Source organism: Tenrec ecaudatus, chromosome 18 (assembly GCF_050624435.1).
Source record: "Tenrec ecaudatus isolate mTenEca1 chromosome 18, mTenEca1.hap1, whole genome shotgun sequence".
NCBI classification, from domain to species: domain Eukaryota; kingdom Metazoa; phylum Chordata; class Mammalia; order Afrosoricida; family Tenrecidae; genus Tenrec; species Tenrec ecaudatus.
This window is the reverse complement of record NC_134547.1, coordinates 52,582,118-52,604,879: the sequence shown is the minus strand read 5'-3', so window position 1 is coordinate 52,604,879 and position 22,762 is coordinate 52,582,118. Positions and strand designations below refer to the sequence as shown.

At 39.9% G+C, this 22,762-nt stretch overlaps 1 protein-coding gene and 1 pseudogene across 1 annotated transcript in view; both read left to right on the top strand.

Moving 5' to 3' along the window:
• The window catches only part of CDH8 (cadherin 8), a 447,886-nt gene that overhangs the window by 179,682 nt on the left and 245,442 nt on the right, over positions 1-22,762 (top strand). The window lies entirely within an intron of this gene.
• On the top strand, positions 4,949-5,096 carry LOC142432992 (U1 spliceosomal RNA; annotated as a pseudogene).

Sequence of the window (22,762 nt, the reverse complement as noted above, 5' to 3'; positions counted from 1 at the left end):
GAAACCTACCAGCTGCTATAGAGGAGACAAATGTGGCAGTCAACACCCATAAACATTTACCGTCGTCGAAACCCTTTGGGGCAGTTCTAATCCATTGCACTTCACTACTCAGTCAGAATTAGCAAGTGAGCAATTGGTGTACACCTTAAATTGGTAATAACTCTTTAATTTTTTCATCATTGTGTCTTTTTCACTTGATAATTACATGTTTTAAAATATAATTTTTCATGCTTTGCCTCATATTTCCTTGGTATTTGACTCAAAAAAAATGAATAGACTGCCAGTGAATTAGTGCTGACACCTAGCGAACCCCACCCCCATCCCCACTCCCACCCCCCCGTGGGTTTTCGGGATTGTAATAGAAAGCCCATTCTTTCTCCAGGAGCTGCTGGTGGTTTTGACCTGCAGACAGATCACAGCCCAATATGTACCCATGCCCCACCACGGATCCTTTTTCCCCAGAAATATTTCCATGTATCAGGTCATGCAAGTTAATTGTTTACTATATCATGGGCACCGTAACTTTGCCGACTTGATGAAGATATTCCTACTATGCTTATCCACTTTAAAATTCTTAAATGGTTCTCTTCCTTAGTAAGTAACTTGTAAGCATATAGTTGGAATCTGGGTAATGTGTTCCTCCTTGAACTTCTATGCAAAGACTTTCAGCACATGTTGATATTTATTAACTGAATCAATTATTAAAGTGACATTAAACAAATTAAGACTTAAATTCCATTATTCCATTTAGACTTAAGATTTGGTATTGCCCTATAAGGAGAAAAACAAACCAAACCAAACCAAACAACCTTTCTTTTTTTTCCATGTCCTTCCTTACTTGTGTATTTATTTATATTAGTTAAAACTTACAGATTCCTATTCTATTTATTTGGCTATAGCACATTTTAATTTTTCATTTTGGTACTCATATTGTCCTATATGTTTCCATGGTGTGCATTGAAGCCATAAATCCATTCTGTTGATAAGCCCTCATCATTATTTGTCACAATAAGAAGTTCCAGGCTCTTTATGTTTATAATCGAGCCACTGAATAAAAAATTTTCAAAGAGAATAGGTTCCATGTAAGAGAAAATATTATTTAGAGACCAAAGTAGGAGCACTAGTTTTGTACATTGCTACTGAGAGATTACAACAGTGAGACAGTCTGAGTGGACAGGACAGAGCTAAAGAATGTTTGGGTGCATGTGTGAGTATGCACACATGTGTAAATACACATGGATTTTATATTGGTTCTCTATTTCTCTATTAAAAACTCTGAGTTCTGTTCCATACCTCCAATTTTAAAGTAACCACATGGTTCATTACATATATAATTTTTTTCTCTTTTTTCCAATATCAGAAACCTTTGTAATGGATTTTGGATTGAATCATTCAGGCTGGAAGCTCACAGTAATTTTTGGAGGCAGGACATTACTTAATACTTTTATTCTAATATTTATCCTAACAATGGAACCAAATTCACTGCCACCAAGTCAATGCTATTTATAGTTGCCCTGCGGCCTGGGCAGATCTGCCCCGCTGTGCGTTTCTGAGACTTTCAGTACTTTTTATTGGAGTAGAAAGCCTTGTCTTTCTCCTGTGGAGCAGCTGGTGCTTTTGAACTGCTGACCTTGAGGCTAGCAGCCCAACAAGTAGCCACCATGCCACCTGGACTCCTCACTTATAACAGAAAGTCCTTATTTTTTAATTAATCTGTGAGATCATTTTCCAATTAGTGTTTAAACTCCTGTCATGTAAAAGGAGACTTGCACTCCACAGGGCCATCAAGGTTGGGCTTCCTGGAGGGAAGTGGCCAGACCTTTCTTCCAGTACAACTCTGGGTGGACTCAAACCTACAAACATTGAGTTAATAGCCATTTACATGCAGGGACTTCTGAGAGCAATTCAATGACCAATTTATTTCATAAACAAAAAAGTAGACAACAACAAGCCGTCGTTAATATACGATAGCCCTTAACGTATTATTAGATCAATGATCAGAATTTGCTAAAAGGATAATTATAGAATCATTTCAGAGATTCAGAAATTTTTATGACTTCTAAAACTACTTTTAGGAGTATCAGCACAACAGAATTTTACTCTATATAAAGTCTTTAGAAACCTACATTTAATGAGAATGAAATTTTTGTTCTATGCAAAGCCAATGTTGATCTAGCATGCATGTAAATAATGTTAATGCAAATTATTATGGCAAAACTTGCCTGGATTTGCTTTCTGTTCCTGCCATTACTCATTAATATGTTTTGCTGCCAAATAAAGAAGATTACTTAAAGAATAATTAGTAGATCCCCCCCTATGTGTGTGTCACCCCCCACTAAAACAGAATTGTCCTGGGTGGAGAGAAACTTTCTTTGTATGCATTTTTCTCTGCTAGGCAAGCATCAAGCAACTCACTCTGAGTTAGTGTACACAGTGGGGTCATCTAGGAAGTTTCTTTCTGGTCCCTGAATTTTTCATAAAAACGGTTTTATTCAATTTTTTTTTTTTTGCGATGACCGATTTAAGAGATTGGCGTGCGGCTGTGAAATTTTGTTTCCTGTGCAGGAAAAATGCAGCCGAAACTGTTGTGATGTTGAACACAGCTTATAAGGACAGTGCTATGGAAAAAAACTAAAGAATATTAGTGGTTTTCTCATTTTTAAAAAATGGTGAAATGGTGTTTGATGACAAACCTAGTTCTGGATGTTTATCACCTTCCTGGATGGATGCAAAAGTCAACTCAGTGCATTTGGAGTTCATTCCACCAGGTCAGACTGTTCATCAAGCTTTCTATTTAGAGATTCTGAAAAGACTGCATAACTGTGTGCAATAAAAAAGGCCTGATTTGTGGCAGATGGGGGACTGGTTTTGTCACCACCACAATGCACCTGCTCACATAGTCATCTCAGTGTGACAGTTTTTGGCAAAAACCAGCATCCCTCTCTTACCCCACACATCTTACGTGAGCAGCTTCTTTTTGTTTCTGTGACTGAAGAGGGACATGAAAGGACAGTGATTTGATGATGTAGAAGAGGGGAGGAGAAAAATGAGGGAGGTGCTGTCAGCCACCCCAACAGATGAGTTTGCAAAATGTTTCCAAAAATACAATCTCAGATTTGACAAATGTGTTAAGTGTAATGGAGAGTACTTTGAAAAGTGCTAAGGTGTTTTGGTGAAAATATTTAAATATGTAGCTTTGAAAAAGAAATCCTGTTTTTTGGGGTACACACACACATATATATATATATTTGAAGAAATACATATATATATAATTGAAGAAACATATATATATATATGTAATTGAAGAAACAATGCATGTCATATATGTTTAAAAAAATCAGAGAACATCTATGCTGCCAAGCTGTCTTAAATGCAATGCAAGTCTCAAAATTTAGAGGTTGTGGTGTGCTCCTTCTGATTAAAACTTTATATATATATATATATATATAACATTAAAGTCATCGAGAGCATGAGTGGTAGAAGAGAGATTGTAATAATGGAATCAGACACATTTTATGGTCTGCTTGGTGGTCCACGTGGAGAGAGGGGGAAGGGAAGGAGGACAAGGGAGCAAGGATGGAAGGGGAGAGGGGGAGCTGAGCGAGTGAGGAATCAAGAGACCAGCAAGAGGGATCTGATTAAAATTTTTGAGAACTTGGCAGTATCTCTCTATTTTCAAAGGGGAGATTCTATATGAGAACCATAGAGGGGCAGATCTTGATGGATTTGATTTTTTAAATCTTGTTTGATTCAGAGAAACAGACAAAATGGAAATTCTTTAGGAAAACATGGGAGGGAAATCATGATGCTTGAAATGAACACTCAAAAGAAAATCCAGCTGCTCTACCTGATATGAATGACAGCAGCCGCTGTGGCTGCAATGCTGGAAGAAAGGTGAACCTGTGCTCTCGCTGTTCTGTATACAGCAGCCAGCCTTCTTAGGGGTGTGGAGACAGTTGGTAAAGTAACTGAATCTGGCATCTTAGGATGAAAGCGAAGCCGTAATTTTCAATATGTGGATTGGAGTAGATCCCCAAAGTCTTCCTGAATGGTCTATGAGTTAATATATCCTAATGGCAAAGTTGCTGACAAGGAAGTGTGAGAAGTGGTAAATGTACCAGACTTAAAAGAGCAACTAAACTTCTCTTTTCATAATACCAATGAAACATGCTCATCCTCTGTGAAGAGGAGGCTCTTGTCTGTAGCCTCCCTTTTAATCCTGCCTTAATTCTTGCTCTTCTGGAATTGCTAACATTTAAGTTTCCATTTAATAACCAGCTAATCAATATTTTACTCATTGTTGTTAGGTGCCTTTGTGTCTCTTCCTACTCATGCAATGTGCAGCAGAAGGAAACACTTGCCGGGTCCTGTCCCATCCTCAACATTGTCCTTAAATTGGAGTCCATTGTTGCAGTCTCGGTGCTGATCCGTCTTGTGGAGGATCTCTCTTTTTAATTTTTTTGCTGTCCCTCTACTTCACCAAGCATGATGTCCTTTTCCAGGGACTTGGGGAATAATGATAGGCTCACAATTGGAGTAAGATAAATAGAGAAAGATTAGCTGTCAATTATTTCATCTCACTTGGATCCACAACCAACACTCATGCAGACAACAGTCAAGAAATCAAGCAATGTATTGCATTTGGAAAATTTTCTATGAAGGCCCTCTTTAAGGATATAAAGAAAAAGAAGCAAAATGTACTACAGTGTGCCTGGATTATGCATGAGAAAGGCAGACAATAAATAAGGAAGAACGCAAACTATTAATACCTTTGAATTACGGTGTTGCTAAAGAATGCATGGACTTCAAGAAGAATGAGCAAATCTAATTGGAAGGAGCCAGTAAAAGGGAGCTGTTGCTTCGTGTACTTTAAGAATGTTGTCAGGAGGTATTAGTCTCTGCAGAAGGACATCATGTTTGGTAAAGTCGAGCAACAGCTAAAAACAAGAAACTTCATACCATGCTCACGAAGGTGGTTTTCCCAGGGTGAGGCTTATCCATTGCACTCCAGATGTGCTGACCCCTGTGATCTCCCCAAATGTGGAAACTCGACTGCATAATTTGTGGTAGTGGGGGACTGCATTCGCTCTCCCCTAAGATAAAAAACAAACAAAAAAACAAAAAACCCAGAAACTTCTCAAGGAGCTCAAGTGGCACAGTGGCTGCCTCATTGCCATGACTGAGGGAATGCTGCAGAGTTGTGTTCTGTTGTGCAAACGATTATTAGTTAAATCCAACTTGAAGTCACCTTAGAACAACAAGAAGCTCTGTGCGTGCTAATTATAATTATGGTTAATTATCCTAGCTGTGTCTCTTTTTGCCCTTCTGAAATAAGAGCCAGGGGCCTTTAAAACGTTCATGAAATATTTCCATTTAAAAATAATGACAAAAATTTCCCAAGTTCTGTAGCCTCCCTTGTACATCTTCTGTTTACTCACATTTTGCTTCTTCCCATTTCTAGATACTTTGGTTAACCTCTCTGAACATTGAACTATACTTCCCCCTTCTGATAAATCCCTTGAAATCCAACCCCAAACTCATGATTCCAACCCTCCAAGAAAGGGCAGAACTGCCCCTGTGGGTTTCCAAGACTGTAGAAAGCTTCATCTTTCTTCTGTGGAGCAGCTGGTGGTTTCTAAGTGCTGATCTTGCGGGCCCACAGGTAACTGCTACACAACCAGGGCTTTGGCCATCATTTTCTCAGACCTTCAGTAAAACTCTTCTGAGGAAAGAGACTCAAGTAATCTTCTGGTACTTGAAATACTGAGACATATTTTCAAATCAGTAAAGGTATGCATCGTTAGGAAAATTAAAGCACTCTAGAAAATAGCATGATAGGGGGAAGGTTGAAAAATCAAGGGAATTCTACCCAGACAACCTCATAGTCCTTTTATCTTTTTGCCATGATATGAAAATTAATGTTTTAGGGCTCAATGTGTTTATCGATTCAAGGGGAGCGTCGTCTAGTTATTCAAGTCACGTGTTTGTGTGGATCTCGGTGGGTAAGCACCATCGCACCCAGTATGATGAGTATTTTCTACATTGCCATTTCAGAAAATCTTGGTTTAAAAAAAACATAGGCTGGAAAGTAAAAGCTCAGAAAGTTCAACTTTTTTTCCCATTTGCCTGTCAGTGAAGTGTATCAACTACATGTCAGGGCAGCTCCAAAACGCACATCTGTGAAATTCTAAAGCCATGGCTGAAAATGAATGTGGGACACCTTTGTCAATATTTTTTGGTATGCAATGCGCTCTTCTCAAACCTTGATTTTCAAAGTCAGTTGAGGTTTCCTCAGGCCCGTCTGTGTAGATTACTATTCTACCTTTAGCTTTGATACCCGGGCATCCTGGGTTTAGAGATTGTCCTTTCTGAATTCTCTGTATTTCAAAGGTGGCTATTTGATTTTTAAGCCCAATGCTTTTATTTCAGGGTGAATTTATAATCATTGTTTTATGAGGGTAGTCCTATTCCCCCTCCCATTTTCTCCATCTGTAATATCATAAAGAGAATAAAAAGACAGCATTCTTGTCACAGGATATATATATGCACAGAAAAGCAAGAGAAGCTAGGTGTATCTTCTCTTCTACGTTCTGCTACTAACAGCATAGGTGATAAAAGAACTGAAAGAGAAGCTGTGCATTAGACCAGTGAAGACAGACCAGTGAGAAAGAGATGTGTCTGCACCTGTGTCTGTGTATACACATTTCATATTAGACACCCTACAAAAAGACAAACATAACACTAAACAATTACATTATGAGGCATAGATAATCAAAAGACGGGGGAGGCATATTGTGCTTGCAAGATATGAATAGTCATATTGTTATAAAGAAGAGATTAGTAAGGAAAGGAAATACACATCTGAATTATTCTATTTTTAGCTATATGAGTTGTTTCTCAACTTTTAATCACATTCTCTTTCAGATATATATTTCATAAGATAGTCTATCCTATAACAGGTGAAGGGGTTTGGGTATTAAAAATTTCACCAGTTAATAAAAATCTATAAAGCCCCCTTTTTTACATTTTATTAGGGGCTCATACAACTCATCACAATCCATACATATACATACATCAATTGTATAAAGCACATCTGTACATTCTTTGCCCTAATCATTTTCAAAGCATTTGCTCTCCACTTAAGCCCTTTGCATCAGGTCCTCTTTTTTCCCCCTCCCTCCCCGCTCCCCTTGATAATTTATAGATTGTTATTTTGTCATATCTTGTCCTATCCGGAGTTTCCCTCCCCCCCCTTCTCTTCTGTCCATCTCCCAGGGAGGAGGTCACATGTGGATCCTTATAATCAGTCCCCCCTTTCCAACACACTCACCCTCCACTCTCCCAGCATCGCCCCTCACACCTCTGGTCCTGAAGATATTGTCCACCCTGGATTCCCTGTGCCTCCAGCTCCCATATGCACCAGTGTACAACCTCTGCCCTATCCAGTCCTGCAAGGTAGAATTCAGATCATGGTATTTGGGAGGAAGGAGCATCCAGGACCTGGGGGAAAGCTGTGTTCTTTATCGGTACTACATTGCACCCTGACTGACCCACCTCCTCTCCTAAACCCGTCTATGAGGGGATTTCCAGTGGCCAACAAATGGGCCTTGGGTCTCCACTCTGCACTTCCCCCTTCATTCATTGTGGTGTGTGTGTGTGTGTGTGTGTGTGTGTGTGTGTATATATATTGCATGATGCCTTATACTTGGTCCCTTTGGCACCTCGTGATCGCACTGGCTGGTGTGCTTCTTCCATGTGGGTTTTATTGCTTCTGAGCTAAATGGCTGCTTGTTCACCTTTAAGACCCCAGACACTATATCTTTCGATAGCCGGGCACCATCTGCTTTCTTCGCCACATTTGCTTATGCACCTGTTTGTCTTTGGCGATTGTATCATGGAGGTGTGCAGCCACTGATATGATTTTTTGTTCTTTGATGCCTGATAACTGATCCCTTCAGGACCACTCAATCACACAGGCTGGTGTGTTCTTCCATGTGGGCTTTGTTGCTTCTGAGCTAGATGGCCACTTGTTTATCTTCAAGCCTTTAAGACCCCAGACACTATCTCTTTTGATAGCCGGGCATCATCAGCTTTCTTCACTACATTTACTTGTTCACCCGCTTTGGCTTCATCAATTGTGTCAGGAGGGTGAGCATCGTAGAGTGCCAATTTAATACAAGAAAATATTCGTGCATTGAGGGAGTGTAAAGCCCCTTTTTTAAAAGTAAAATAACAGAGAAACTCTTAGGTACAATGAATATCAGTGATATTTTGGATTACCAAGTAAGCAACTTTTTTGAAGATCTTTCCTGTAATTTAATGACACATTTGTGCCAGTGATGAAAATGGCTCTGTTCATTTTAATTTAAGAATCTAAAATGCTCCAAAGTAACTTAAACATTTTGCATTCCTACCGGCACTGAATGAGAGGTTGTTATTTATAGTTGTGAAATATACATATATAGAGAATTTAATTTTTGCCAACTCAACATCCCTTTCTTCTACTTCCTTGGACTTTTATAAACACTGATAAAGTCATCTCTAGGCCTTTATCTATTCTAGATGTTTAAATAAAATCACAAATAGTGACCTGCTTTGTTTGTTTGATTTCACTCAGTACAATGGATTCAAGGTTCATCCAGGTTGAATGACAATTCTTGTTCCATGTCCTTATCAGCAATTGGTATTCTCATACGGGGAGTGGGTGGGGCTTGGATTTTTTCCATTTTAACAGATGTGTAAGAAGTTCCTATGTGGTGCAAGTATTTAAGCACTGGACGATGAACTGAAAGTTCGAAGCTTAAATCCACCCAAAGCTGCCTTAGTTCTAAGGCCCAGAGATAATCCTCCATAAGACGCCAGTCATGGAGACCTACGACATACTGCTCACGTGAAATCCCAATAGACTGGCATTGCATCCAGTAGACTTTGACCTACCATTCCCTAATGATCAAGAATGTTGAGTTGTTTCATATGCTTCATGTCCATCTACATATATTCTTCAGTGAAGTATCTGCCCCAAACTTTTTAATTGGAGTTATTTTTTTATTATTGAGTCTTAAGATTTCTTTGGGTAGTTCAGCTATAAGTCCTTTACCAGTTGTGAGTTTTGCTTATCTTTTGATACTCTTACTATTTTCCAAGAAGAAGGATTTAGAACATAATGAAGTTTAACTTATCTCTCTCCCCACTGTCTGAACTGTTCTTTTAGTGCTTTCTCTAAAAGTTCAGCACCAGACCCAAGGTCATGTACATTTTCTCCTGTGATACTCTTCAAAATAATTGTGAATTCCAGTTTTACATTTAGCTCTAAGATTTACTTCGAGTTAATTTTTTGTAAGGTTCATTTTTTTGCATATGGACATCCACTTGATACAGTAGCATTTGTTGAAAATCCTGTGCTAAATCAAATAAATTGTGTTTGTGTAAAAAAGTCTATTGATTATATTTCTGTGGATCTAACTTTGGACTACCTATTCTACTCTGTTGACCTATATGTCTATTATTTTTTTCAATACCACACTGTCTTGATTATGTAATTTATAGCAACCTCTAGAATAAGGTATTGTGAGGGTGCCAACTTCATTCTTCTTCTTTAGTATTGAATTGGCTATTCAAGGTCCATTGCTTTTAAATATAAATTTAAGATCAATTTTTAAATATTATGAAATAGCTTACAAGGATTTTTATTGGGATTATGTTGAAAATATAGATGAACTTTTCAGGAATTCACGTATTTACAATGTTATATCATTTAGTCCATAAATATAATATATCCCTCTCCATTAATTTAGATATTATTATATTTTTCATTACTATTTCACTATTTTCCCACATGTAATCCCTGTACAAACTTCTATTAATTTTAGATGTTATTTTATGTGTTATGTTCTAGTTCAAATTCTAGTTATGGTTGATGTTTAGAAAAGCAATGGTTCTTTTATAGTGACCTTTATTCTTTGGACTTAAAATATCCACTTATTAGATTTAGGAGTGATTTGTAGAATTTTTTAGTGTTTCCTCCCTAGGGCTTCATTTCATCAGGGAATAGAAACATTTTATTTCTTCCTTTCCAAACTGTGTATACCATTTAATTATTTTATTGTCATATTGTACTAGCTAGGACTTCCAGGATGATGTTGAATATGGATTGTGATAAAAGATGTAAGAGCCCCCAATAAAAGTATTTAATAAAAAAAGAAATGAAATGTCTAGAAAATAATGATGTATGAGCCTTCAATAAAATGTTGTTTTTTTTTTTGAAAGACCAGTTAGCCTTAACTGAAAGAATTTTCTTTCCACCCATGAGGACTGAGGGGACGTAGAAATGTTCTCTCTCTAGCCTGCTCACCATTAAAAAAGGGATGAACCTGAAAACCCAGCAAGCAGACTTGGTAAGATGGTATGCATTTGAGAGAGAGAGAAAGCTAGATTTAGAGAAGGAGGTTGGGATAAACCAGCAGAGAGAAGACGAGCCATTGGAGACATCTTGCTGGGGTTTCTAGTGTTTGTTTCTACAGAAATACACTGAACCTTAGGCACACCCCACTGCCGGAATCCATGACACTTCCATCTGTCTCTGAATCACCATTCAGCAGAAAGCACATACTCTGTTTCATAAAAACAAAAAATTCTTAAGAACTATAGTCAGCTGGGTAGTATGAGTGCACAGTGAAAATTAAATTATGCTGAAGAATTTTGGTCAATTGAGAGAGGTGCTAAAACCATACTCTTTCCCTCCCCCTCTATGTAAACAATTCAGAAAGATAACAGATATTTATTATGCTCAGCATTTCATTAGATGGATTTTGAGACTAGATGATAACTCTTGTATCCTTGTGAAAAAATGTGATTCTCCAAGGCAAGGCATGGGGTGGGTTTTAGTAATCTGTAGGACAGTTCCTTATACAAGACTTGGAGTAGAAGATGAACATTTTTCCCTGTCTTTTTCTCATCTGCCAAACATTGCTGCACAGATAAAAGCTATAAGCTGAAATGTTAAATCCTTAGAAAAGTGAGAGCTAGCACAGGGGGTGGGATCCTCCTTTCACCATGCCGATGAAAGCATCATACATTTTGGTCTGGGAGAGAAAGTGAAAAAGAAGGGCTATTCTCAGTGCTGCACGAGAAAGACTCTTCTTACTGAATGCAATGTCACTTCTCCATTTGTATTCACAGAGCTTGTTAATGGATGTAAGACAACCTAGAGTCTTCTGTGCTTATTTCTTTTGTAATTATCAAAGAAAACACTGCGTGAGTTTGTCTAAAAACCAAGGGCAAAATTCATCCTTGTGCAAGTCTTTCTTGTCCTTATTCTCCCCTTGACAGAAGAGTTTTCAGAATGATAATCACCTCCTAGAATTTTGGTTTTTAATCGTGTTTCTAATTCCTGTGTCATTATCAGGGTTGCTGATACAAGAAAGTGACAGTACTATCCCACAATCCACTTGCAGTTATGGATGTGGGACAAGTAACAAGGTCAAAATGAAAGGAGCGGAGAAATGCCCGTGTGCATCTTAGAGCTGCCCCCAGTGTCTCAGCACTTTGGAAGGGCCTTTCAGGAAGGCGGTGCTGGAGGGCAGAGAAAATTCAAGGGCGGTGGATTTAGGAGTCTCCACATCTGGGGTCAGGGTGACAGGCATGAGGAATTTAGATTTTTCTCTAACAGAGACAGCAATGTTTGTTTTTGTTCAAGGTTTTTTTGTTGTTGTTTGTTTTTTAAATGCATTTTCACCTTTTCTTGACTCTCCCATTAAAACAAAATCTACATGTGGAAGTGTAATGTTCTTACAGTGTACTGCATATATCGTAACAGTGCAAGCTGAACATATTTGTGTAACCAACAAGTGGGGCAATGATCAGAATAAGATGTGTGTATGTGTGTGTGTTCCTTACCCACTTTAATCCCCACCCTCTCTCTCCCTCCCAGCCCTCTCAAGATTTCTTCCTTATAGCTCTTGGCTGCTGCTCTCCCCCCCACAGCACTGTTCACCAAAATGGGCAGTACGTTCCACGGGAGGGGTGCTGGAGCCACCCAGGGGGCCTGTAAAAGCCAGCACTTACATGTTTCCCTGGTTGGTGGTGTACACAAGTTGTTAGTTGCCATGCAGGTGCTGAGTACATCTTCCTCCTCCCTACCCACCCTCAAAGAAGCCAAGTTCCAAGAAAAGAAACACGTTACCAGGAAATCGATTCTGGCTCTCAGAGACCCTGGGGGACAGTTCGAACTGCACTGTGGGTTTCTGGGCACAGGAGCCCCTTCAGGGAGCAGAAAAGCCTCATCTATTTCTCAAAGAGCAGCTGGGGGTTTCCCACTGGTGACCCCGCTCAAGTTTAGCAGCCCGTCGCAGAACCACGAGGCCACAAGGCCTCCTTGCAAAGGAAGCCACAAAAGGTTTTGAATCTAAGCCCTGGGAGCAACCGTTATCCGGGCCATAGAGGTGGGTGTCTTTCTCTGGACCCCACACAGATGGAACCATAAGTTGTGGATGCTTTTTGTGCCTGGCTTGGTTTTCCCAGTTTGCGAAGTAAGTTTACCAAGTTAATAAGGCATTTAATGAAGCAGTGAAGTATTTATTCTTATATTCATTCATTCTTCCGTGCTTTTTATTTCTCTTTGACTACTCTCCCGTGCTTTTTGTTTTTCTTGGTCCTCTGGCTCTGAAAAGTGACTTTAATATTAGAAATTTTATTGTGAGCGGCCTTTCCTTATGTACTTACCTCAAGGCGGCTAACTAGGAATCCCCTTCCAGGTTAAGGCCAGGTTTGCTTTTCAAGCTCATGCCCAGCTCCCTGCTTTTGCTTTCTGCCAATGGAAATCTGCTGCCTTGGGATGCCCCCAAGGTCTCCAGACTGCCTTCATTACATCGCACAATTCTCCCACAGGAAGTCATGTATTAAAATTCCAGTCTATGGGAACAGAAGGAAAGAAAACAAAAGTGTGTGTGTGTGGGGGGGGTCTTTCTAGTATGACTCCTGTTATTTTTGCCTTGTGGTTTCGATCCACATGGCTATTTGACCTTTAATTATCATCACATACATTGAACGAGCATTTATTGAGGACCTTTAAGTACAGAAAGACAGTCACAGTGACAACAGCTGAGTTTGGGGACTCTTGGGCTTAGTGGCTCGGGGTTTGTTCTCTGGAGGCCGCAGAACTAGTTGACAATTCTTGTTAATATCCTTATTCATTGACACCCCCCCTATTCCCTTCTTCATTGAGAGTCACCTTCAGGATGTTTGCTTAGCATCAAATATGTCAACCACCATGTCATATTAAAGCAAATGCGTACCATTTTATTTGTAAAAATTGTGACTCGAAATGGAAACTTTAATTTGCTACTAGTATTTTGTATTCTAAATAGAAAGTAAATGTCACATACTATATTAGGTAAGTATGATGACTGATATAGTTCACTCGATTACTGTCATCTAGTTGATTCTAACTCAGAGACGCTGTATGATGGAGTAGAACTGCCCCCCAAGGGTCTAAGGCTGTGAATTTTGCCAGAAGCAGGTTGCCCTAGATTTCTCGTGTAGAGTTTCTCCTGGGTACAGACCACATGGACAGGTGGGCTAGCAGCTGAGCAGTTTACCACCACCGTGCCTTTTGCTGCTGCGGTTAGGCTCCGTCAAGCTGCCCCTGACTCAATGAACAACAGGACCTATGTCTGTTAGCAGTGTCTATAGAGTTTGGAATGCACGATAGCATTGGAATAGACAGTATTAGCTGCTCTTCCTTGGCTTTCATAGGTTATTGGCACGTGTCCGAAAACTTTAATTGCGTATCCAGTGGAATAACACTGGAACTTTGTCTTTCATGTAATCCCAAGGGTTCAAAGGGAAGCAAATTGGCCATGACCCCCACACCATGGATTTAAAGGTATTTAGTGCAGAGTTCCTTAAACATCTGGCTTCCTTTCCTTGTGTTAGCAAATAATATGTGATGCAAAAGGCATGTCTGTGGCTTGGCACTCCCCAAGCAAGGGCATATGCAAGAAATGATTTTTTCCCCTCTTAACCAAGTCCTGCCTCCAATGGACTCATAATCTGGCCGGGAGGATGACCTACTTTGCTGAGCAGTGGAAGGGTTACCATAGCATATCATGAGCCTCTAGACCAGTGGTTCTCAACCTTCCCAATGCCGTGACCTTTTAAGAAAGTCCCTCTTGTTGTGGTGACCCACCCCCCCAACCATAAAGTTATTTTCATTTTTTTGTACTGTGAGTTTACTACTGTTATGAATGGGGCAACCCCTGTGAAAGGGTGGTTTGACCCCCAAAGGGGTCACAACCCATGGGTTGAGAACTGCTGCTCTCGACTATCTGGGGAGACCTGGAGATGTCACCGGCAACATGACTTCCCTGAGATGGGAACGGGAGGTGATCAGTTCCATTCTCCCAAGTCCTCGGGATGCAGGGCACCTGCAGCCAGTTCTGAAGGGCTCTCCTGATGAAAAGTAGACGCATCGTGCTTTAGCCTGAAGAAGAAGCAAGGCCTGCAAGGTTGGGAGGACAGAGGCTGCGTGGGATCTCTGCTTAGCAGCTAAAAGGTTGATTCCTGCCACGCAGAAACCATTTCAGCGTCATTCCTCCCTTTCCAGGCCCTAGAAATCTGGTACACAGAGGCAATTAGCACCATATTCAAATGAGCTGGCAGGTGGATGCATTTAAAGATGTGTGATTGTTTTCTATACTACATGGAAGCTTTTGCGTTCGATCCATCTAGTGAATCGCATTTGATCGGAATATATTTCAGAGCATCCTGAACAAAGTTGTTGCGCTGTGTGGGTCAGGGTGAGAAAGGTGATCCTACAATTTTAGTTTATGTTTTTCTTGGGAATATACACAGCAGTACATATGCCGATTCATTTAACAGCTACATATACATGTCGGAAACATTTTTGACATTCTTTACCGCACCAACTTCCTCAGCCTCCTTTTTCAAATACTTCCTCCCCGCTTTCCCTTAGCACAAATCCCTAACTTTCCTACCAGTCTTTTAAATGAGTGTTGTCAATTTGATGCCCTGTAGATAGTTCTCCAAAGAGCCCAGTCTGGTTTTCAGAAGACTTCAGGGAGAGTTTTGATTTACAGTTCAAAGATGATCACTGTGTAGTAATATCGAGGGTTCTTCCAGCATCCACGGCTGTAGTGAGTATGAATTCCCTGAGAATTTGAAAATCTGTTATGCATGTTTCCCCTTTTGATCAACATGCATCTATATATAGGCTTCAGAAAGCCAACATTGAAATATCGTCAATGTCAGAGACCAAAGTCACATGTGTCTTGAAGGAGTTTTAGATTTGGCAAATTAGATGTGACATCTTCTTTAAGCTGAAAAGATATTCTTTATTAATCCTAAAGCGTGAGACGTTTTCAATCTCTCAGTCATTCTGAAGTGCACAGAGCATCTGTTACGATGGAAACCAATTTCGGGGGGAATGGGTAGATATGTGGGATCTAAGGTTAGGCTTAAGACAGCTTAAAGAACATTAAAAATGTACTTCCTGGTTTCTGATTTAATGCTTCCTTGATGTGTTCAAAGTTAAAGCCCCAGGCTTTGAAGTCAGACAGACAAGTGTTTGAAGTGTACATGTTCCCTTCACTACTGGGTGTCGATGGGAAGGCTATTCAGCTCTCTGAGTCGGAGTTTCTTCTTTAAAACTGGATTTTAAGAGGAAAACGTATATAAACACATGGAATACTCTGCTTGGCTGGCAAGAGTTCTATACATTGGAGGCTTTGCCCACGTCCTGGGGAATCACCATGTGTCATTAGGTTACCCCCTGATCTTTCTCAGTCAAAACCTGCAACCAACTTCTAGATTCTCTGAACATCAAGGGGAAGAAATTGTTGTCTTTGGCCCTGATAATTTTATTTAACAGAAAGATTAAGATGTAAGCACAATGGTCTGTCTAAAATAAATGTTATTCTATTTTAAGGGTTTTTTTGGATAAAACTTATTATTTACTTTTAATTTTATATTTATGGATTTATTGATATACAATTCCCATATCATACAATTCACTAGTTGAGTTATATTAGAAAGAGTTGTGCAATTATTGTACCATCAATTTTAGAACATTTTCTTCTTCCTTGGACTCATTGTTAGTTTTTCATTTCTCCTCAACTACCCTTGCCAAATCCCTAGGAAACTATTAATCCAGTCACTGCCTCTGTGCATTTACCTATCCTGGATTTCAAAAGGAATGAAAGATACACGCTAAAAATAAAAGGCAAATTGAAACAAAACAAATACAAAGCAAAATCTAGAAAACCTCAATTGAAAAGGCAGCAGAAAATAAAATAAAATAAAAATCAGAACAAATTTAAAATGGACCATAAGTGAGATCCAATGAACAGGTATTACATTTTAACCTAAGTATACCTACAGTAATACACTTTAAAATGCACTCTGTGTGACAGCAAGTCTGTGCACATCCTGTGTCTCTGATGCATAATCTGTATGTGGATCCTACAAATTGATTTTTGGCTTTTACTGTCATCTATATTCCTCTGCAAACCAAGAGTTAAGACTTTAAGTTCTAATACCATCCCTCCTCTGGATTTGAATTTTATTATTTACAGTCTTTGCCTCAGACAGACTAGTGTGCTTCTTCCATGTGGACTTACTTGACATGTCACTTACATGGCTGCTAGTTTTATAACAAGCCTTTAAGACCCCAGACACAATTCCTATTGATAGCCAGTCATGATTTTTCCAACGTACTTTGCTATAGCACCCATATCTACTGTGATTTCTTATGAGCTAAATTACCAATAGGGCTAGGCCATAAGAAGTCATTTTTTAAGATTAAGGCTACAATTAATTTTCAGCTCAAAAACCATTCATATATGTATGGTTATATGTAACCCTGGCTCACTTTGGAGATGTTATTATCATCTCACTGGGGAATATTGTAAATGAACCCCTGGGGCCGTAGGGTGATTCCATTGATGGTGCATTAATGTAGTCAATGGTGTAGCACGTACAACTGTTGAGAAAAGGAAGGTCGGCATTGATAGGACTTAGGGCCGAATGTGTGAGAAGACCTAAGTGTGAGTAGAAGCAAATGCTTTCTGTTCCAAATTTTATGGATTTTAGGTCGTGGGGCTTTGGTTCAGATTTCTGGTTTTGAGGGTGGCTTAGAACTGACATATGTTTGCTATCTGCAAGCTATCTTTGCTTTTTTTATGGCGTGTGTTTGCCTAACAAGCATGGCTCTGTGTTTGTGATTGTGTGTTATTGACAGTGTTGCCCTATCTCCAACCCTCATTGTTTGTGTAAATAGTGTCCAGTCACATAAGTTTTAAATTTATACCAGTCAGCACTCCAGGTGTTTGGTATAGGGTAAATCTTAAAATATAATCTGGCGAGTCCGTCTGAACAAATGATCTATTATTCTGTAGTGATGTTCTTATTTTTTTTAATCACTTGATTGGGTTCTTGTACAATGCTTCTCACTCGCAATCCATCCATCCATCCATTGTGTCCAGCACATTTACACATTTCTCGCCATCGGTGATGTTTTTATTTGGAAATACTCTTTCTGCTACCCTCGATGATATAGCCCTTTCTTTTTGTACTACTTTTTTAAAAATTTAAACTTCTGAATTCTAGTCTCTCCTCCAAGTTCCAAGCATGCACATGTGAGATTAAGGTGTGTTTTTAAGAACCAGTGCAGTAAAAAACATAACTTCTGCAGAGTATTTTTACAATGAATTTCATGACTTAGTTTCTGAGGGTCAGTAGTCCAGACAGGACACACGACGAGGTCAGAAATTCAGAAACCTTCAACCAAGGTTTCAGCCAAAGCGGAAGTGAGATTGCACTTGGAGAAGGACCCACTTCCAGGACCACCTGGCAGTTGGTAGCATTTATTTCCTTGCCAATTTTGGACTTTGATGTCTCTATTTATTTTCTGAGATTATCTGGAAGGTACCCTTCCCTCGTTAGTGTGTGACCTCTCTATTTGGTTCTCAAGACATAGCAGCCCATTCCTTCACTGCTCCCAAAGAGATTATCAGACACCTCAATCGTATATAATAATATTACATCCATATCATCGCATACAACATGTATTATTTCCCATTGGTTAGAAGCAAGTCATGGGTCATTTTTCTGCTGGAACATATCCTCTCTGTGTTTACTGTAGCTGCATTGGTATCTTCACCACATGATTGTGAGCATGAGGTCTACGTGCCTTGCACCATGTCGAACTTCTCTCGTTCATTGTTGCCTGAACTGGAACCCCAATGACAATATTTTTGACTTATCCTTATATTTGATTAATTAGTTACTTGTGTATTTATCTGTGTTTGAATATAATTTCCCTAAAGATGAATCATAGAAATAAATGTTGATGAGTTCAATGGTTCTATACCAATAAGGGTCATCTTTTCTATTGCTGCCATCTCTTGCTTTCCTAGTTCAAGGGCAGGCCATTGTACTTAAGCTTATCCTCCAAACTGATTTTTTTCTCTATTGTCCTATTTTATAGCATTATCAGATCACGATACTCCTTTGCTTCATCCCCCCCATGATTTTTAGTTGATAACCAAATTTTACAACATGAATAGTAACATGCTATAAGATTTAGACCTTGCTAACGGTGCTATAATCAGTGGTCTGCAAGGCCGGTAGCTTGACCCTACACCAGTCACTTCATGGGAGAAAGCTGAAGCTGCCGGTGAAGTTTTCCAGCCTCAGAGACCCTAGTTAGGTCTCTATAACTCTGAACTGACCTGATGGCAGTGGGCTTGGCTTGGTTTGTAAGACCCCTTATCTTCTAGTTCTTTGTTCTGTAAAGTCTGTGATGACGTCAGCGCCTTCATACATGGCCATTGCCTTCACCTAGAAGATTCGAACTCCTACTCATTCTTCCAGTGTCAGATTATTATGACTTCTTACAGACCTCTTGAAAATTTCCTACATTCCATACTTTCCTTCTTGTAAATTTAACATGGGTGAGTTAAAAAGTATGACGACAATATCACAGAAACATTTATTAAACAAATATACCAAAAAACAATGTAGATGAAGCTCCTGTTTGACATATATTCCACCCAGGTCTTTGCACTTCTGAAGATGGTGTCTCAATCTCTCTCATCCTTCCGCTAAGAAATCTCTACTCGTTTTCACTGACTTTAACCATGTTGAAATAATGGTCTTGGCTTTCTGGTGAAGCTAAAGTTGTGTTGCCTTTAAATGTTCTTTGAGTTTGGGCAACAAAAGAAAATCTGTGAGCGCAAGAGTGGTGCTGGATGGTACTCTGGGTAAGTCTTACCAATAAAATTCCTGTAAGACATCCCTTTCTACCCTTGAGGAATGAAGGGCAACCTTGTAATGGTCTCCCATGGAGCGGATGGTGGTTTTGAACTGCTGACCTTCTAGTTAGCAGCCTAACATGTAACCCACTACCCCTCAGGGGATCTTACCTCCGTACTTGTTGAATTACTTACTTGTATCATTATCTACCACAGACAGGGATTTTCCAGAAGGTGGATCCTGTGCTTCTATTATTCTTTGTCTTCTAGCACCATCACCAGTCCAGACCCCTGGCAGGTATTTCAGAAAACAGGTGTTCAGGAATAAAGGAATGTGGGACTAATGTAGAGTTATGGTATTTTCTCCAAATAATTTAATTGTAAGGAAGTAACAGACCAACAAAACTGCTGCCAGCAGGATGAGGGATGTAGGGGAATGGGGTTTTCTCGCGGTTGTGCAGCGGAAGATCTCCAGAGGAGTCCCACAACAAGCAGGCCAGAGGCATTCCCAAGAATGACGCAACAAAGCTGGTTCAGCTGATACCAAGAGCCCAAACCCACCGCTGTCAAGTCTATTCACCGTGACCTTGCATAGGATTTCAAGACTTTGAAACCTTTAGAGCAGCGGACAGTCTCAACTTTTTCTTGCACAGTAGGTGGTGGGTTTGAACTTCCAACCTGGCGCTTAGCAGCATGTCCAGGTCTCCTTGGTAAGCCAAAAGCACCCAACAAACTCATTGGTAGTAAGCTTTCTTAGGGAAGCATAAGGCTACTTATGGTTGGAGTTTTATACGATCCCCATTGTCTCCTATCAGAGGCCCTGGTGGCCTGCAGGGTAAGCGCTGGGCTGCCAGCCACAAGTCTAGCAGTTGAGAATCTGCCACTGCCCCAGAGGAAACAGATGAGGGTCCCTGTGTGTCAGAATTGATTCAGTGGCTTGGGGAGTGCCCCAAGCAATAGAAGCTTGCCTCTGAGAAGCAGTTGCCTCTAAAAGAATATGGAAGTTCTTCTAGAAAAAGTGTTGTATAGCATCCTCATTTTTTCCCATACTACTAAAACTAATTTAACAAGCAACGTGCTGTAATGTGGGGGAAAAGGTCAAGGCTTTCCTACCATTTTACTTCTGCCTTTAAACCCAAATTTCCCCCTTCGGTTTAAGAGAAAGGGAACATAAACAATAGTATTTTCTTTCCGAGGTGGTTCGCTATAAATGATATTGAATTATGTATTTTCCTATGTTTATTTCTGATCATCAGGAAGGACATTGTGGATAAGAGAGGGAATCATTATGAGTCTGCTTTGGCTGGAACTCATTTGTGGAGGACTTAAGTAATGGAACGTGAGATCCATTATACTGTCTTTTATTTGTCGATGGCTTTGGAAAGTTGGGCAGGACATGGGGGTGAATACATTAATCTTATTTAGGTATAAAAGATCAAATCTTCAGGACGTACCTTATATAGCCTATTATAAAAGAAGATTCAACGTGTAACTTAAGAAGTTAAGTAGAGATTTGCATGAGGTAGCAGAAAGCAACTGAATTCAGGCGTATGAATCTTAGCAACTGTGGGAATTTGGGTGTATTGTTTCTCTTCTCTGCACATGTCCTTACTTATCTTTGAAATTAGGTCTTTTTACTATTATTTGGATAATTAAATAAGTAAGTTATAGTAAATAAATGTTTCTATGTATACATGTATATACATAGGTATCATAAATGCCCCTTAGTAGACATGATTAATAAATGGTATTTTAGAAAATTAATATCAGAGACAGAATACCTTGGAGAGGGTCTTGCTTATTCTCAGTAAATCTATGACCTCGTCAGCATCATGATCGACGTCCACTACTACTACTAAAGACCAGGTGCTGCATGAGGAACTTGAGGCACATCATATGATCGGTCTTCTGCAGGAAATGCAAAAGTTCAATCCAACAGATTTTCTTTCTTCCCCTAAGGATATGCAGCTGAGTGAGTGTAAGTAACCGGCCCAGAGTTTCTAGGCCCATAGGTATTGAAGCTAACATATGACTCTGACCTGGCTTCTGACAAAGCATTGACTGTAATTGAAGCATGGCGCTAAATCCACGTGGTCCACAGGATTGCATATTTAATATCGTTATGGAAATTACAGTTGCTGCTCAGGTAGTTATGACTTCATTCTTGTCAGACCAAAGCCTTTGGTTAGATTTGCTGAAATAACTTCACTGGGTTAAAAGGTTCAAAAATGTCCTTCCCAATTTGGGTACGCCAGGTGTGCTTTTCATTTATAAAAGGCCTTTGCTGAGCCATCTTTCTACAGGAAGCCTTTCCTGGGGTTGGAAGACTGAAGTCTTTTTTTATTTTGTATTTTTAAAAATTTTTTTTGGAAGATTGAATTCTTTACTCGGTTTCATTCCCACTAAGGTGTGACAGCCAACTAGAAAAGATGTATTCAAAAAATTATTTTTATGCAGAAAATGTTCTAAAACTCACTGTGCTGATGCTTGTACAACTCTTCTTGATGTGATTAAAATATTGAATTGTACGATAGGGGATGTATATACTAATAAAACTATTGGGGGAATGCAACCCCCAAAAAAGGTCTTTAAAAATCTAAGTACCAGTTGGTGTTTGATGTTGCCAAGTTGGCTTTGAGTCATGACCATTCCCGGGACTAGGACGGAACACTGCCCTGCCCTGGGCAGTTGGCTCCTTACAGGAGGCAGCTCTTCCCTGTGTGATTTGAATGCCTTCTAACTTGAGGATCTTCTGCCAGCACTACGTAAGGCATGTTTGGGTGAGATTATTCCTAGTCTGTGATGCTCTGGAAGCTTCTCCTTAATCTGTCCACCAGGGGTGACCCTGCTGGGATCTGAAATACTGGTAGCATAGCTTTGAGCCTCACAGTCACAAGTAAGTCACAACAGTACAAAACAAATACAAGGACAAAGGCAGATGAGTGGTGGGCTTTAAATGGGCTCACAGACCTGATGGGGACTGACACAGAGCAGCTCAGGACAAAGGTCCTACCCCCCTAACGAGGGACAACCTCATAAACTCACAGAGACCATTCTTCCCTGCCCTCTATGGTTGCTATTCGTTGGCAACAACTCCACAGCAGAGGCAGGGAGTTTTGTTTGTTTGTTTTGGGACACAGAGCATAAAGGAGCTCTGATCACATACTGCTTACGTGTGGGGCTGCTAACAGCCAGGTCAGCAGTTTGAAACCGCCAGCCACCACATGGGAGAAAGATGAAGTATTTTATAGGGCTCAGGTCTGCCGTTTCCTGTAGGATTGCCATGAATTTGAATTCCCTCAATGACAGTGCATTTGAATTTGTTTCGAAGCCTGACCCATATACTCACACATCTTTCCATTTGGCATTGTGTTTGCACGATGATTTGCATACAGCAAGCCCTAACGAATACTTGCTTTTGTGTAAGTGTGTGTTTTTCCAATGGAGGCAACACTGTAAGAGCTTCATTCTGGTCTCCCTTCTGCTTTGTTTTT